At 36.7% G+C, this 19,587-nt stretch overlaps 1 protein-coding gene across 8 annotated transcripts in view; it reads right to left on the bottom strand.

Annotated features, from left to right (window-relative positions):
• The window catches only part of CTNND2 (catenin delta 2), a 644,065-nt gene that overhangs the window by 166,614 nt on the left and 457,864 nt on the right, over positions 1 to 19,587 (bottom strand). The gene's annotated exons all lie outside the window — the stretch shown is intronic.

Below are 19,587 nucleotides of genomic sequence, written 5' to 3'. Positions count from 1 at the left end.
TAGAAGAAGTAACTTTGTGGAATTAGTTCTCTTAACTGATTAAGTTTTCTAAATAAAAAGGCTATATGAAATCTTAGTATAAGAAAAGAAAGAAAATACATGCTCATATCATTTGATATGAGCTATGAAATGTTAATTTGTAAAAAAGTAGTTTATACTTATTGCTATCTCTATGCAATACCAATTGCTATCTTATGTAGAAAGCAATGACCAATTCTGTCTTTTGTTTGGGTTTTTTTTTCCCAGATACAGTCAACGTAAAACTCTTACATATTTCTGGCCCTACTTGAGCACTTAAGTCTTTGCACGTTACTTGAATCCTACAAAATATGAAATGCCATTAGCATCACATAAAAGAATGAATTCAAGGATGCTGAACAAGTCCTGGTATGTATTATCCAGCTTCCAGACCTGAACTTAAAATCAATCTGTCACAATTTTTCCCCTCTGGGTTTACATAGAAAATCATTAATGGAAATGGCTTTGGACTTTGTGTCCCTAAAACCAGAGATACACACAGCCTCTCTACATGATATACTTAGTTATCATATGCCTTTTCCCCAAGAGCTTATATTTTGTGTCATATAAATATTTTGACCATCTTCCATGTAGTGGTACATTTTTAACCTAAAAGAGGGAAATTAGGGAAATTACAAAAAAGAGGTAACTTACAAAAGAGTTCTCTGTTGCTGTTACCATGATAATTGTCAAAAAAAACCCTGGTAGACCTGTTTCACACTCCACCTATAATATTTGGACCAAATAATACTGATCACTAGTCTCCTTCCTAAATTATAAGGACTTTTCTGCACTGAGGACAAGTATATGTCACTAGAGGAATTCACAGCATCTCTCCAATCTGTCCGAAGCACACTTTAAATACTACAATTCTGCATGACAGTTCAGGGAAGGAAGACTTATTTTACAATAATAATGAATTGCTACAGAGCAGAGGGATTGTCTGTTCTCTTCTCATACGTGATGTTTGTCAGACTGAGAGTTGTCACTACAGTTATATCTTTATGGAGATTCAGAATATAAATATGAGATGTAAAAAAAACACTCAGAATTTCATTGGTTATCTGTCCTCTGACAAAATGTAAGTTAATTCACAAATATTAGAATTCACATTAAACATTTAATACAAAGAAACCATAAAGATGTAGTAATAAATCACATATGGACTATTTGAATTAATTTTTAGATAACACAGACTGTTGGAAATCTCTGCAAGAGATATCTTCATAGGTTCAAGAAGATTTTAACATTTAATTGATATTTAGAGATGTTAGAGAACATCGTAAAAGGTATCAGGAAAGGCTACAAACACCAGTAGCCAAAGATTGTGAACATCACACTTCCAGCTTACCATGAGTGTCAACTGGTGAAAAGGAAGGGATTCGCTGGGTGCACTTTTTTTATGTTTGAATTGCTAGAGACCATAGAAGCAATGTTATCTGACAGGATAGCTTCCTCTTACGTTTGCTTTCTTTCGATAAACAATATTAACACTTCTCAACAGGTTCTTCAAACCTATTAGACCTGCATTCCATAGAAACAGCTCTAAACAAACCAAAGACATCTTCCAAATTTTTTGTTTAAACAAAAATAAGAAATGAAAGCAAAATCTAATCACCTAAGTGAAGACAAATTATAACCTAAGTGAAGACAAATTAATTATCCTATCTTCATTTCTAATTTATTCTCATTTTCAATCTTAGATGCCAAATGCAGGTGGTGAGTATTTTGGAGATCACACAAAATATCGGTAGAAAACAGCTTGAATGACAAGACTACACTACATGTTGACATGTGGGAACTTCTACCGATAAATTCTCTTGGAAATTTCCTCCTTTTCAACATGCATGCTACTTAATCCATCCAAAACCAAACTAAACAAAAGGCCCATTATATGCAGTAGTACATTATGGGCTCTAACCATCTGCTCAGGTTTTTCTTCCTCACGTTCTGTGATCCAGAACAGAACAGTCAATGAAGGAGCAAAAGGAAAAAGGTCCCTTCATCAAAGGAATAGTTAATTGTTCCGAGGGACTGAAGTCTCTGCCTGAAGTCTCTACATCTGAAGTCTCTTTGCTTAAGTAAAAACCTTGTTAAGTATGAAAACAAGGCTTTCCCTACTTTTACCCTCTGATCTCCCAAAGCAGTCAGCATGTGAGTGAGGTATGAATAGTTGTTGCAAATGGATATGTGCACATTGGATGCAAGTAGAAAATCCATTCAGAATAGAAGCCCTTAGCACTGAATACTGAGTTTGTTAAGTAACCAGTTTTTAGAGAGATAATGAACAAAGCAGGAAAAGAAGTTTAAAAATTTATCCCTAGTATGCACTGTCATTTTAAGCAGATGGTCTCTAAGATCATTGTATTTTTAGTAGTTTCTAAATGAAATACAGTAGCTACATAAAATAAACAAAAACTTCTGTCAACAGTTAGGGCTGTCTGGATAATTGTGATGATTTCAGCTGCCTTCAGGGCAAGAAAGAGTAGTTTCCAGGAGCCTAAATTTTTGATTTTACTTATATAAGTGCTTTATAGGTGGAAAAAAGTGAGAATGAGAAAGAGGATTTTTCTTTTAAGAACATCAAGTTTGCAGCTCTATTAACATTTATTTAAAAAACTTAAATATGTTGGTTTTTTTTTTTTTTTAAATTTAGCCTTATTATGAAAAGTCAGAAAGGCTACTTAATGAAGTCATCTGGCGGACACCTGGAGAAGGAAGGAGGACTGGTATTCCTTAAAGACAAAGTAACAAAATGTATGTAGAACAATTTGCATAGATGTGGGGGAACATCCAGGCCATGCATCCAAGCATGCATACCTAAATGACAAATAAATATGTATTAAAATACAGAGCCAAACAAAAAGTAACAAGTAGTAGGAAAGAGCTAGAATTAAGTGATCTTTTACTCCCTACCAACAAAAAGCAGTAAAGTCAGTATTTGACACAGATAAGACTAAAAGAAAGTAGAAGGTAAATGAAAATCCAATCTACCTGATTTCTGTGAAACATCTGATACTGTGCCACATGCAAATTGAAAAAACTCACATTTAGTAAAATTATAAAGTGGAATTAAGCGGAATTTGAAATCAGTGAACATCCTAAACAAACACTATCTAAGCCTATGTCCCTAATTAAAACATCACCATGCTTGCAAAATCTGAGTGAGGCAACCCACACAGATGGTGAAACAAGCTGAATGGCTAGAGTAAATCTGAGGAGATGCATGGCATTTTGAGAATGTTAACGAAGTATCTGTGTGGTTGATCCAAAAATGAAGAGTAATGTAGTAGCTGTACATGCAAGATCTTTTGCTAATCTGACACTCGCCTGATTTCCTTGGAATAAAAACACTAATCCACTTAGGTCAGCCAAAGGCTTCAGGTGGCAGTGAGTTTGTTCACAAGAGAATCCCAGCTGTGCAAGAACTTCACAGTTTGTCTGGAAAGCAGCATTTGCTGTGGACTCAAAATACTTTGGCAGGTTCTGAAAGTACATTTTTTTCTAGGAAGTATCCTCATCTGTGGAGACTGACTGGAACACACCAATGTGTTCTAACCTTCCTTCTTTGATGGAAACTGCCCTCTAGGATTGTAGGATTGATCTAATTTTGAATCCTGTAGAAGGTTTTAGCTTGAAGTGGTGACTAAGACAGATGTTCCAAGGATTACACCAGACTACTGCTCCTGCAGTGGAAGAGGATCCAAAGGGGAACTCAAAGCTCTATGCAAACTGGCAATATATATGCCTAGAGTTATCACAAAAGGCTACATCATACTATGAACAATGGAAAACAATCAACAAGGTGTTCTACACAAGACACAACAACTCTGACATAGAAGCAGTAGCACCTAGGAATCCAGGCTGACTTGGGTAGTGCAAGTAAGGCACTGATAACAAGTCCTGCTCCTGCTACCGTATCACACACATGCGCCAGGAAGTAAAAGGGATGCAAACTTAAAAGAGATTGTTTGTAATACATATGGGTGCATTGGCTCTGTGGGTTCACTTAGAGGTGCTGTTGAACACAGAGGATGTACTGCATCTGAATATTTGCTTCAATTATGCCATAATTTTCTTCTTCAGCTACTGAAAATATTGATGGTACAGAGAAAAGCAAAACTAAAAATCCTGTTACGTGTATATCTGCACTGATTTTAAAAAGGCTCCTAAGTGAGTTTTTAAAACACAGGTCTCCAGCTGGTAACTAAGGATACTGATTGCTTCTGCAAAGCATTGGAAGAACAAGTGTGATGGCTCTGTCTACTCTCCAGCCATTGGTCATAGTGAATCTCACGAGAGCTTGGGTTCTTATTTCTGATTTATATTATTAGAGCAGAACATTCACATCTGATCAGCCAGTTGGCATAGGCAAGCACTGACACCCAGAGCTATTCCTGTCTCGGCAGCATTCCCCAAAGGCAGCGCTGTGAAGACGCCCGCTATAAGGAACCATATGCTTGACAGAGACTGAACTACCACCAAGCATTTACCACAGAAAGAGAATGCACAATTTTTTATTACAAGACTGCTTAAACCAAACTCATCTGTGTGTTCCTGGTTGTCTTAATATGCACGTGAAACAGTCTTAAGGAAAGGTTTTCACACATGAAGTGGTGCTCAGAGGCAAAGGCAATTCAATCTGTGCTAAGAATATTTCCTCAATTTTTACCTCACATACATTGTGCATTGCTAACGCCAGTCTAAAAGACTTCCTGTTGAATTTATGCCTACAGGCATAGACCCTTCTCTTTGTTTCTTCCCTCAATTCAATAAATAAAGTCTGAAAGTCTCTTTTCCCTCATTTCAGAAAGGAGATCTGTGAAAATGGTTTTCTAGTAGTACTAAAAGAGAACAAACTACATGTAGCTCAGGATCAAACACAAGGAGAACTAATAAAAAACCCAAGAGAAGATCAAAGAACTAGCTTCTGTGTTTAAAGGGAGAAATTAACTTCTATTAAAATATTTAGAAGGCAATATACCAATACTACAAGAATCTCTGTCTAAGGATTTTTCTTGGTACATTTAAAAAAAAACAAAGATAAGACGTTAAACCCAGCTAGCAGAAGAAATCAAGAATACTTAAACATAATCCACAGAAAATGAATATGATATAAAGAGGAAGGAGCCATCTAACAGCTCATTTCCTCATTTTCTTTCTGTGGTGCTCTGACAGTTGGTCAAACACAAAAGAATGAAGACTTGTTTCACTTAATTTATTGTGAGTTAAATTTGAAGTGATTCCTTGAAGTACTTTCTCTTTTTCAAACAGTTCTCCATATATATGCACACACATAGCCAGAGACTGCCAGCCCGCTCTGAATGATCTCCTACAGTTTAAGAGGAAGCAGAACCACTATACTTGCTTTGAAAATGGAACATATGAATACTGGCTAGCTTCAGCACTCAATTTTAGAAAACAAAATAGATATGTCAATCTCTCTTCCTCTCACCTTGGAAAACCCTCAAACCCTTTAGCATACTCACTTCCCTAATCAAACTTGATCCAAGGAATGTACTATAACAAGCAATTGATCATCATCCTCAGACCCATGGTGACATAAACAACACATAACCAACTACAAGATATAGTACTAGCCTGTTGGGTCTAATGCAAACCCTTTAGGACAGAAATGAACCCTTATCAGCAGACAGCTCCCTATGTTTCTCTTTTTGTCCTTTCAAATTAGATAAACCAAACCTTACTGGAAAAGGAACAAAATAATCTGACATAGTTTAGTCTAAATTTGGAAGCACCAGAAGGATGACAGAGAAAAGGCACTGAAGATGTATCTTCTATGAATAAAAATGTTAAGTTCTTATGAAACAAAGGAATATGTTATTGTTTATTCCAGCCTGAAAACTGTAGCCTGTGTGGTGTGCTCCCTAAGGCTGATCACAGGTAATCCACAATCATACAAACTAATGAACATCTAACCAAACCTGTGATTCTGAAATCATGCAAATCTTTATAATTTTTTTCTTCCTCTAAAAGAGCTCTTTACATTTTCTGAAAAGCTGCTCTTGTTAGAGCTTTTCAAATTTAACATAATTGTATGTAAAACAGCTGTAAAAGTATCTGGCACTCCTGCCAAAAACTTGGATGTTGTTCTTGGGTTATGACATTTTCCTTGGTTTATGCTTTCATGCAGCCTAAACTAAAACTGCCATGCAGTAGTGCTTACACAGATTCAGCACAATGTGGATTTTACAATATATTTGTGTCTGCTACTGAGGTGCAGAGAAGGATGTGATATATCAGATGCACAGGATTCTTGCCCAGCTCTGCCAAGCAGCAGTGGAGATACTCAGCATGTCCCAGGTCCTTTACACAACCATAAACCTGGGGTCTCAGGGTTAATCCAGTACTTCAAAAAATTACATCTTGAATACAGCAAAGGGCTAAACCTGACTTGTACAATGGCAGATATACCCTCCTGCAGTTCTGCCTTTGTAGCCTTTACATTTCCTCTGATAAGGCATCACTCTTCTGCTATTTAGATTTTAGAATTAAAAATACTCTAAGTGAACATGTGAAGAGGCAAGATGAGAACTACTTCAACGTAACAAATGGCCTGGAGCTGAACCGTCTTTAGATTTTGTGAACATTTAATTTATAGGAAAAAAATTTAAATATGATTCAGTTGAGTAAAGATTATCTAATGACAATGGACCATGTGTTACTGTTTATAGCTCCAGGTTACTGCCTTCAATACAACATGATTATATACAGAGGAATAAGTATTATCTACTGAAGGTTCTAATTTCATTTACAAATGTCTTTTTAATGAAAATGTTTTTATGAACATTTATGAAATATTTTTTCACTCTATATTGATACTGATCTATATATAAATTCTATCACACTTGTGAGGGAGCTTTCATTTCTTATTCTTATGAAAAAAGTTGCCTGTACTGTGAGGTAACTATACCCTCAGCACCTGGTACAATGTTATCTCTCCTCTGGACTATGTTTGGAGCAGGGACTTCAGTGCTTTAGACTATCTCTTACTTTCCCATTTGTATTACTTGGTTTGTTTAGTTTGTTTTAGTGGTATTTGTCTTTTGGGGCTGTGGAGCTGAAAGTCTTGAAAAACTTGTTTTCTCTGTTCCTCTGCAGGTATTTGCATATACAGGGACTGCCTCTAGGAAAGCAAGGGGCAAATTAGCTAAGCTATCAAGATGCCTTTAAGCTGCCTAATTTTTCTTCTTCTTCCCTGTGATGAATAACATTTTTCTGACCTCCAACTACCAAAGGGCCTTACAGTAGCTTAATATATTGCAGCTGTGAAAATATGCCATGTTAACCCTTCCCTGGGAGACCAGCTTACACTTGGACTCCCTCCATCTACATGAGTTCACACATCACAGGGCAGATTCCAGGAGATTGTGAAATGTTATTCACTGGCAGCACTGCTGCTACAGATGCACATATGCTTTCCTCATAGATCAGAAAGGTGGAAATATAGGCAGGAGATTAGAACAGTACACAGACCTAGGGGATTCCAGCCTTGACTCTGTCATTGACTTACACTGTCAGACAGAATTATTTACTTTAATGCCTTTCTCTGAGGTTTCAGAGGTTTTCCAACTCCACAGACCCATAACTCAAAGCTGTCTCCTTTTCTGGAACTACTGTTCCCACTCAGAGGCTCCTAAACTGTTCTGTATTTCAACAACAGGAGAAAAAAAGGCTTTTGAGACCCTGCTCCTATAGTCTCATACAGAGAGATACCCATAAAGAACTGTATCCTTTCTAAGGAACAAATGGTAATCCACAAACCCCTGATTTCCCTAGGAAAATGGGAGAAGCATTATAGAGAGGAAGATATTTATTTTATTTCCCTACATGTATGATAACATCTAAACATTGCAGCTACAAAAAGAGAAAGTGACAAAAACCAACAGGAGCATTTAAATATTAGCCTAACAGCACCAGTGTTAATGATTTAAACCACACTCATCTGCAGGAGGGGAAGCTGGCACACATAATATTCCCTGACAGGCTCAAGGCATCTACATTGTTTTTTGAAATAACCAGAACCACAAAGGTTCCTGAAAGGTTTTGAGGCATTCCACCTCTCTCCAGTCAAAGATTTTCAATGTTGTGCTATTAAGCAGAATGAGTTTCACAATAAGGGACGTGACAACACATGGTTTGTCTCTCCCTGCTGCTCTCTTTGCCTGATCAAGCTTCTGGCTCCAGATCACAAGTTCGATGGCAGTGACAGGAAAACTGCTTCTACCCTTTTTCAGCAGGGATGACAAAGTCAAACTTTTTACAGTTTAGGCAAATCAAGAAACAATTAAACTTTCTCTTATGTTTCTCTTATGTTCTCAAATGTAAGGCTTGGACCTACCACTGCCTGGGTAACCTGGAGTCTGCCACAGGGAAAGCAGAGACCACCAATACTAGAAACTGGGTGTTTTCTGTGTGTGCGAACAGCAGAAAACAGGAAATTCCAACAGAGCATACAGTTTAGCACAAACTGGGGTGGGGCACCAGGAAAAGGTGTTAATCTAAACTAACAGAAGGTCTTAATCCTAAATATCATGTTATCTCAGTCCTTAAATGATTACTCCACTGAGTGCACTATTGCCTTGTTTTCTTGTTGCACAATAGAAATCCAAACCATTCTCATCTCCACACATACATACATACATACATACCAGGCATCTTCTTATCTATGCGACATTTACCAGCACTCCCTGTTTCCCTCAGCACAGTCAACTGTTTGTAATAGGCATTCATCTGATGTTTAATAATGAATATTAAACAGTAAAACTTAACAGTGACTCATGATATTGATAAAAAGACTATGACTTGGTAAGGCCAGAATTTGTCCTGAAACACCAACTCTGGAAAGCTAAGGAAAAAAAACTTACATAAATTTCTAATACTGAATTTTAAAAAAGAGAAGCAACAAACAGTATTAATTTTCTTTTCTTACAACTAGACTCCTATTCAGTCTTTTGGAAAAACTGAGGAATTAATTCTGTTCACTAAAGTTGCAAGCTGTAGAATACTATAAATGCACTTGACATTGCTTTTCTTGTCAAAGGGAAATACAGACTAGTGGTTTTCCTGTGCTGCCTTTATTTCAGTTTCCATTACGCATGGAAAAACTGATCTCCTGAATGTACCTTAATGTACAACCACCAAAGCAATGCAATAGTGCAAGACATACTTGACATTCACAAGACAGAAAGTTCATGGAATCTACAACAGAGGAGTTAAATTGTTAAAAAATTGCTCAAATAAAAGCTGTTGGATTGAAGAAAAAATATCCAACAACAATGAGTAGTGATATTCAAATACTATTCCTACTTCCCATCACATGCTTTTAATCTTCAAAACTTTGTAGAAATTCGAGGGAACTCTTCTAATGCACTACATAGGTATCATCATCTTCATGCCAAGCATGGGTAAAGAGAGACAGTGCTTACATGACTTTCTGATAGAGGGGGAAAAAAAAGGCAAAAGCTAAAATGGCTGCTATTAAATCCTCAGTCCTGGTTTTCAACTCCTGGGACCCAGAGAAACTGATACACTTAGCTAACTGCAAAAGGTTTCCAAGTATATAAAAAATGGAGAGAATCTGGACAGTACTTCAGGAGAGTGCAGGACAAGAAGAGACCTTCTGGGCTACAAAAGCCAACCTCTGACTGTGACCCTCCTGCTCTTTGGCATGGATGCTGCCACATCCATTGCTTAAACTAAGGATGGCTTTTTGTAGCCATCAATTGGCTTGAATTTAAATCAGTCTTGGATTCTGTTGATATAAACTAACAACAGTTTCAGTTTACAAATAATAACAACAATGAAAGAAGATCTGTCACATATTCTTTCAGAAAAAGTGCTTTTTTGTTATTGGTATTGCTGTTGCTAACTGGGTATTTCAATTTCGTCCTATTCTACACAAAGCATCAATATGCATAATACATGTCCCACTTTTCTGAATACTGAGAAAACAAGGCTGTACTTCAGCACTTAAAGGGGGAAATAAATGGAGAAAGGATGATTTCTAGCTGCCTATCTAGGGTGGTAGTGTCTTTGATCTCTGTTTGGGCTACAGTATAACCCAGAGTCTTCACAATGACTCAAAAGCCAGCAGAAGAATGATGAGTTTGTCAGTGGTTAAAGTACTACCAAGTGCTTGTCAACACCAGAGAAACCCACAACCCTGAACTTATGTATCAGCAACAAAAGCAGACTAAGAACAATTAATCCCAGCTGAAACCAGGAAGTATCTTACTAAAATTAATGCAAAAGCTGAATCAGAAAAAAAAAATTACAGGGACAATATTCAGAGTTTAGCGCAGAAGTAGGCTGCATCTTTTAAAAGAACCTAAAATAAACATCTCACATGTATATTTGATAGTTTTACCTGAGTAAAATCCAGCTCACAGAAAAACACTCTTTGAATGAGGAAAAGTAGCTCCTCCCTTAATTGCCATCCTGTCAGGATACAATGGGGACGTAACTCTTCTATCCTTGAGTAAAAGAATGAGGCTGCAGAATTTCCTGTACAGCATTTCTACAGAAACGTTTCCAGCTGAACTGTTAAACACTGCATGTATCTAATAAACCCACTGGAGACAATAATAATGGTACTGACTCAAGGCAATTGCCCTTATTAACGAATGACAGATATACTGCCAAGGATCTGTCATTTGGAAATCAGAATCAATATCTTAAAGGGGCCTTTGAAACCTGAATATATTAAAGGAAAATATGTGCCTCAATCTATCAAAAAGCTTTCCTCAGCCAGTGGAAGTACAGCTATTGACAGAAAAAGAATGAGTTACTCATGTTTTACTCAGTTGCTACTTATATGGTGCTTATTTCCATGTAACATGTTTCAGGTGGATTTTTCATCTGCTATACTAAATTCCAGTGCCCATTACTTTCACTGATCCAACAACTTAGTTGGTGAGTGACACCTTGCAATATATTTTGCCAGCAGCAAGAAGTACAGAGTATGAATTGTATGCTGATTTCTTCCAGACTTTGCTAATCTTTGCCTCCACATTTCCTTATTGGAACTGGAAGGACAACACCACTCCTTCAAACTTTGAAACTCTTCCCTCTCTGCTCAACTGATAGCATCAACTGCATCTATAAAATCCTTCAAGCAGAAAAAAAAAAATGTTTTTTACACATATTTCATCCTTCATTTTACATTTTTGGTCATGTTAGGAAAAATATATATGATTTGGAAATTCATATTGCAAATTCTTGTTGCAAATTACAAAGTTAATTTCAAACATGACAAAGTTCACAGATTTTCATCTGTGCTGTTTGTATGAGGGAGACTGGAATTTGGAAAAGTCTGAGATAATTTAGGTTTGTGTCAATACTTGCTGTTCATAAGTTTTGTTCTAACGGCAAATACAAATTCAAATAGGAGTTAGTGTTCTTGATATAACTTGATAAAAATGAAACTGATATCCAGTGTCATTAAAACTCACTGTGGAAAAGCCATGGAACTGTACTGCAACAGAGGATATTATATCTGGTATTATTTATTTATTAGGGGAGAAATCACTATATAGGCTATTGAAATTATTTTTCTCTGTTTCATAAAAATATGGCCCTCTTCTGTGTTTTTTCATTTCAGCATAAAGAAAGATGATCATACATTAAAGCCCTGCAGGCAAGACAGCACATGAAGTTCAGAGCACACCAGACTTCAGTTTGATATTGCATTTTTTAATCACTACTTTAATTTACTGGAGTCTCTTTCACTCTGAAGTCAATGGAAGGAATATTATGCTCAGAGGTGGATTAGAAAAAAAAATATATATAAATTTATATGCACAAATCAAATTACTGTATTAGATTTTCCCAGAAGCTGATACTTATATACATTAAGGAGAATGTTCTGCAGCCTTCATTTCACACTTGTGAACACCTGAGACATACAGATATAAAGAGTATTTTTGGAACAAATAAAATTATATGTTTGTTTGCAAACACCTCAAGGCCTTCAGTCTTTTAGATGGGGGTCAAGTAATTCTGCCTTCTTTGTTCTCAGTACTGTACCATGAATACACATTGCAGTAATATAAGAGGTATTTAGTGGATGTATCTGAGCATGAAAGAACTTTGTTCTTTCCTTCCTAAAGCCGTGCTAAAGACTAATGTGAGCTGGCTGACAAATACAAAAATTAAAGTTAGATATACACAGAAAATATAGTCTCTAGTTTAATTTGCTACACAAATTAAGATTTTCTACACAAATTAAGAGATCCAAAATAACTTAACTTTTGTGGAGAGTACAAGATACTGCTTTAGTATGAGTTGCAGATACATAACTGTCAAACTGGCAACCACTCATTTTGGTTGCATAATATATATCTTAAATAGAAATAAAGTTTGTTAATTAGCTAGTTGTGTCCATTGCAAGTTAAGAATAGGAAAACTAAGAAAAAATTCTAGCAAAACAATAATTAAAGAGAGATTCGGAATATGGTCCCCATTGGCTTTGCAATATATTCATTTCTCAAGCTCTTGTATAACTGATTACATCTTTTTTTTTAATTTTTACAAGTAAATAGCAAAACTAATTAGCTTCACACTATTAAGTTAATGCACATTTATCTACAACAATTCAATTCTGACTGTGAAATAATCTTTCTAGCTCATAATTACACTCCAGCTTAATTAGCATAATTTCTGCAGCACATTCTTTAATAAAGAAGATGACATAAGGGTTGTTCTTAAACACCAAGGATATTCTAGACAAGTAGAAAAAGGGAGACGGGCAGAGCCGCATTAAACACCTATTATGTTGCCAAGCTAGTACATATAAAACAAGAGTATGAATTCAATACTATCTGTACCACCACAAGCATCTCAGGATACTTTCGCTAAAGATAAGCAAAATACTTGAAGGATTTGAGATGTCTCTTGTCCACTTCACTAGAAGTGGTTCCATATCCTTCACAGCTCCTTCCTCCCCCATCACTGCATCTCATTTCCCTCACCAAGGGCAGCTTGCAGATTATTCATTCTCCCATTCTGTGTATTAGTTTCTTTCAGAAAGAAAATGCATACTGTCTGGCATTTCTTACACTAACTTAAGCACAGTCAATCTATATCCACTGATGAGAGTCACTGTAGGTGAAACACAAATCAGTCTCCGGGCTCATTTAATCTTTGGTTTCCTAGTGAGGATTTAGCAACTGGGACTCTTATGGACAGCTACTTCCCTGGTACTACCACACCAAACTCATTTTCTATGGCAAATTCAGACAATACATATGTGGACAATGGTACCCGAGTACTGCTGTGCTTGATATTAACACTGAGTTTGGAGGAGAGGCTCTGCCTCCCTCAGCAACCCTCTGATACAACTTGTTCTTCTCCTGCCAAAGCCCATGATGTGCTGGGTGTCAGTTATATATCTGGGCTGCAAAATGTAATCTTAACCATAACACAAACAGTCATGAAGTCTCTCCTGACAGCAAAGAACTAAAATTAAAAAAAAAAAAAAGAAAACCCAAAGAAACTTTCTTGTGTTTTAACCTGTTTCTAAATAATGGTAATTTTAAATGAATTGTTATCAGAAGTGCTCTTTGGTTCTGTGAAAAATTTGACTAAATATATGCTGCTGGGTGAGGATGTCCTTGTACTCCTCCATAGCTACAAGTGGTGAATTTCACCTGCAAAGGATTGCCATTTATTGTGCGAGATGAGTAAAGAGTCTAAGATTTTCAAAATCAGCAAGATGATTTAAAGCCAAAGGTCTATGTTCATGTAACTTGATAAAGGATTTTAATTTAATCAGGTTTCCAAATGCCTAAGACTCTCCTGAAAAAACATAGACTTCATCTTTTAAATCACACAGGCACTTTTAATAACTTCACTTGCTCTAATTAACTTTTTATTTTGAGGTTAGTACTATTAGGCAAGACCAGGACCAAAATGATCTCTGCATACTAATCAGTCATGGACTGCTGCTGCTGGAACATAGGAGGAGATGTCCTAGAAATTCAACAAAAATTCAGAGCAACTGATAAAACAGGTCTTGGAGAAAAACAAATCAGCAGTATCTATTTCAACTAACTGCTTTCTTCAGAATACATACAACTAGGCAAATTCTGCCTGATTAGAATTTAAGATAAGGAAATACATCCTAAATTAGGATAATAAAAGGATTTTTATTCAGACATATAAATGATGCATCAGCTACTGTCTTGACACTATATAAACACTGCCTGTTCAGGTTTCGAAAGTGCAAGGAAAACGGAAGATGCCCTGCGAAGCTGCCCTGTCTCAGAAATGATGCAGTCCAATACTGAGGGAGCCCTTTCTTTGGCAGAAGCAGGGAGGGAGGGAGGGAGACCATGGCTAACTAGTTCTGAGCCTGCAAAATCTGCTTGACCTTCAGGCCCAGGGCTGCTTAGGAGGATGCTCCTGGGACAGGCTTGGGTCTAATCCAGCACCAGCCAGGTTTGCTTACAGCTGCAGCTGTGCAGCTCCCATCAGTCTGCATTGCAAAGCCAACAACAGCTGAGCCTTCTGTTCTGTTCCCTTTGAACTGGAGTTCCACACAGCAGAAATTAAAAGCTGGCATGTCAGAAGACAAGTATTACCCTTTTTTTGAAGGTAAACTTTTCTTGTTATAATTAAGATTAGAACATATGAACAATAAAAATAGTCATATTTTTCAACAGACTGAATTACCTTTGGTAATAAAATTTTACTTTAGCCAGCTGTTTAAAATCAGGCTATCTATAAAGATAGCATGGTAGCCAAGTTTATTAAAAGATGCTAACGGTTTTGGCTGCCAAATTACAAGGGCCTGGCTGTGAGTCTTTGTTTGTCAACTGCACATCCAAAATGAATGCACCTAAAATTACCAGCCAATTTTGAAAACCTTGATCTGCTAGGTTTGTCTTGTTCTTTCTCTTTGACAGTTATTTACCTCTGCCAAATTTTCTTTGCAGAACATCAGAGCACTGAGAAAAGAAGAAAGCAAATCAGCTTTGCCTTCAGTCCCGCAGCTTTGAGTTAGGAGATAAAGAGTTATGGCTTGAAGACATGAGATAAAAGCAAAGCAATATACTCATAGCCACAAACTCCATGAATTAAACTAGGATAAAACCCCTGTAGGTCAGGCAGAGATCATGCAGAGTAAGCACAGCAAGAGTCAAGGAAATGGGAGGCATAAATATATTGTTATTTTTTCCTTGTCAGTGCATATCTTTATACATCTGGTTTGCTACCTATTAAAAACAGCCCTTCTGAAAGGCTCTTCTGAAATATTTTTGAGACCTTGCCATAAAAATCACTGACTCCAGGGCAAAATGTTATTATCAATGCTTCCACAGAAGTGCAGAGTAGTCACTAGACCGAAATGGTTTTAAAGAGGGTGAAGATATAAGACAAAAAAACCCCATCAAGAGGCAGATTATTGACTACCATTTGTTAAGCAAGCACTGTGCAAAAAGAAAATGAGAGAAACTTAGTAAAATGCAGTTTGTTTCACATGCCTAAAGAAGTTCTGTTTCTCATTTACATTGTTCTGCCCCAAAACTTAAACTTACTTGGAATAGAATCCTCATATCCTAGTTCTGAGAACTGATACTGATTGGAGAATATAGGCACAATATATATCTAAAGAGAAGCTTAAGAAAAAATTCTTCACCGTATTAAAAATAGTCCCAGTGTATGCAGCTGCAAAATGGTAAATTATAAATACTCACTAAGGACAGCCATTAATAAAATCACACCTCAGGTCAGCATTTTACCTCATCTGTTACCACATTGTTGACAAAATGCATGAATGACTCTAACAGCTGCATAATTGAAACTGGGTGGTTTCATGACTGTTTTAGCAAGTTAGACTTACTCTTGATTTTTCCTGTGATAATGGAATTATGCAGCAATACAGAGGCTGAAAACTTGGAGTTTGCTTTACATACACTAAAGAGCAATTTAATGACAAATCTTGAACAGACCTGGGAGACACACACAGTATAGCTGAGTATTTATGTGATACCAATCACCAGACTCGCCAATACATATCAGCCTTTACTGCCATCTGTTCAGCAGTCTCAATCATTTACCAACTGGGAAACATCTAAATACTACTCCCACCCTACCATCTTCCTTAAAAATACTTTCATCATCCACTACAACCAGATAAGAAGCTTACATGTCTAGAGAATGCTGCTGGCCTTGGAACTGATTTCCTTCTGTATCAATAAGGGGTAACATTTTGAAGAGTCAAAATTTTACTTATCAATATGATTTCTCAGCACTAGATTTTCTTTTCAGACATTTTGATTTTTATATTGTAGACATATACTTAGATGGCATCTTTTATTTCATTCTAAGTGAAAGCAAAATTAAAGTATCAAATAGTTTCTTTGTTAAATGATGTTCACTGCTATATATTTTATTAATCGCTATTTATGTGTTAATAGCTTGGCATTGCATTTTATCCAATGTTCTTTTTCTCATAAATGGTATCTACAACCATGCAAAGCACAGCATCAGACTCTCAGGGGGCTGCTTTATGAGGAAAGTCAAACGTGAATGAGATAGAACAAGAAACATGACAAGCAATTTTCCATTATCCTGGAGAAGACTTTTGAGAGTTGGAGATCAAATAAGCTGTGTGACTATTTAATGAGTAATTAACTGACCTTGGAAGGAGGACAAAAGTTTTATACAAATGCCATGGGGTATCAATCGAGAGGTAACACTCACCTAGGAAATAAGAAACTGAACTAATCAAGCCATTTCCAAACTTTTATTTGCAGTCGTGTTGAGTAATCGTTAAGAACACATTTATTACCACATTAAACCTTCTATGTCTTTCCAAGACTATCTTGGGTGCACCGTAAAACTCATGAGCCAAATGTTTCTTTAAGAGTTTATTGACATACTGCAGACCTACTTTCTTCCTCACTTCTACACATTTCAAAATAAGGACTTTAAAGGAAAACCTGCTTGTAACTTCACCGTTTGGGCAGTGAAGGCACGAGCCTTGCCCGTGTAAAACACACCCCCTGGCTGTTCCTTTGGTAGGCAGACAACTGCCCACGAGCTCCAGGTGCGACTGGACTGACTGATGAGCATTTTCTTACACATCCGAGTGTTCTATCAAAGAACTGTATCACAATTCATTGTGATGATTTGGCATGAATCAAAGACTCCAAAGCCCTGTTTAAACTCATGAGCAGGCAACAGTAAGATAAATAATCCTCTGTGACAACCACATATCATATGAACCTCAGAGAAGAGGGTGGCTCAGCCAGGAGCCTGACCAAGCTACTCAGCATTCCTTTGGAAGGAAACCTGTATCTGTCCACTTGGACTGTGACTGGATCAGGCTGTCCAGCCCTTGGAAATGCACTGACTGAAGTAGCTGCTGAAATGACCGGTACTGTTTCAGCAAAACCCACATTGTAGAGGTAATAGCTCATGGATTTTTAAAAAACAAAAGATTTTTAATATTTGCAATGAAATCCAGAAGCTGAAAGTTTGTGATAATTCAAGCACTGCCTAGAGCAGTAATGGACGTAAAAACCAATAATTATCAATATTTTCATGTGATCCATTTTGAACAAGAATGCATAATGATGTTTTAAGCTTCACTATTGCTGAAATTCAGATGGGGCCTCAGAAGTGAGTAAGATCATCCAGCACACAGCTCAGTGACAAGGACAGTGATACAGTTAAAAAAACCTTATGGTTCTCTGTGAGATTCATTTGACAGTGCTGGAAGTTAAGGACCAGCCAAAGGAATATACAGAAAAACGAAATAATTACTTGCTTTCTGCAAAGACTTGGTTTAAGGTATATTCAGAGCAAACTGGCCTTCAAGTATCTGTTGATATCTTAATTTCCATTTCAAAGGTGTGCACAGACATGGTAAGTAGACAAAAGAATTTCCAGCTATTCTCTCTTCCCTAACAGAAAGCAAAACCCTTATATAACTATCTGCTCAAAGAATGTTGTCCTAGCACTGGTAGATAAAGGGACATGGAAAATATAACAATCCATCAGTGCAGAGCAGGGAGTTACCAGATTTAAACTCAGCAAGATCCAGTGAGAGAAGCAGCAATTAGATGTGGAACACTGCAGTCAGGGTACAGCTTTCTGAGCTGAGGATGCACACATGCATCCACAGGATGGCAAGGCTGTACCAGCAGCTCCTAAGACACAAGAAAGTGATGCCATAAAAAACCCACAAGGAGCACTGAAATGTGCAGTCAGGCTTGAAAATGTGTGCTGCTCAAAGCTTTGTTCACTTAATCACTAGGATTTCTGCATTTCCCTATGACCTTATATTCTAGCTTTTATTCTTTAAACAAAATATTCACTTTCCATATAGAAGATCTGCTACTATTTCAGTAAAAGATGTGAAAGTAGCAGGGATGAGTTTTCTTCTCTTTTAAATAGTGATGAATCCTAGGTACCGATCCAGAAATCCTTAGAAGTTACAGACACTTTTCCCTTTCTAAAATTTCTCCATGCACATTAAAACTGACAATTAATAGTGCTAGATCTTGTGGAATACACTAGAAGATAATGAGGTCCAGCTGTCCAGACACAGAAATAGGGGAAAAAATAAACAATCACCAGCTTTAGCATCCATTAACTTCGAAAAAGCAAAAATATATACAATGGAGGTTAAGCAAAAGAAGTACAAAACCAGAAGATGCCTTCTGCACCATTCAACTGGACCCTGAAATCAGGTTTTTCTAGCATATATTTAACATGCCTTTTCTATTTTAGAGGGAAAAAAAAAAAAAAAACATTTCATTTTGTTTATAAATGATACTGATGCTCAAATACTTTGCATATTTTTAAGCTAAATCAAGAACAGAATTATCTGAAGTAGCTGGAAAACTGACAGCTAATACATACAACAGTCTTTACATTTTCAAACACGGCCATTTAAAAAATATTTTTGCAAAAGGAAGGAGGTCAAGCTGACACTGCCACTGCACTGAAGAGCTGTCTCCATACAAAGCCTTCTAACATAGGCTGTTGACATTTGGGAACAAGTGAGCTGTGTCCTGCTCACAAAACAAGTGAGCTAAGAACAGCCAATTTTTAGAAGGACAGCACAGCCTTGTATTTGCACTATCTATTAGAGAGTTTTCTGAATTTTGGAATATATCAACTGCCTGTTGTTGATACCACACGTGCTTATGTGAGTTTTCATTTATCACAAGTGAAACAAGATGGACAGTGTATGCAATTACATCTCTATATGTAAACTTTTGTTTTAGATTTAGATTCACTTACATTCCTGTGACCATGAATTCAAATCAGGTTTAAGAAACTTGCACAAGGAGCTATTTAGCTCTAAAATGCTTCTTAGCCCTGGCTATATATGAATCAAAAATCTGCAAACACTTGCAGTTCTTCACAATAAAATCAAAAATCTGCCCATGAAACTTCTGCTTTCCTTCTCACTGTACCAGAAAATATAGAAAACTGACACAATTAATGCTTTAGTTATTCAGAAAAAAAAAAAAAACCCAAACTTTTAAGGTTTTTAAAACACTGTAATTAAGCATAATACAGAATATATCAACA

This window comes from Lonchura striata, chromosome 2 (assembly GCF_050655825.1).
Source record: "Lonchura striata isolate lonStrDom1 chromosome 2, ASM5065582v1, whole genome shotgun sequence".
Lineage (NCBI taxonomy): Eukaryota > Metazoa > Chordata > Aves > Passeriformes > Estrildidae > Lonchura > Lonchura striata.
Note: the sequence above shows the minus strand (reverse complement) of the source record. Positions and strands in the feature narration are given on the sequence as shown.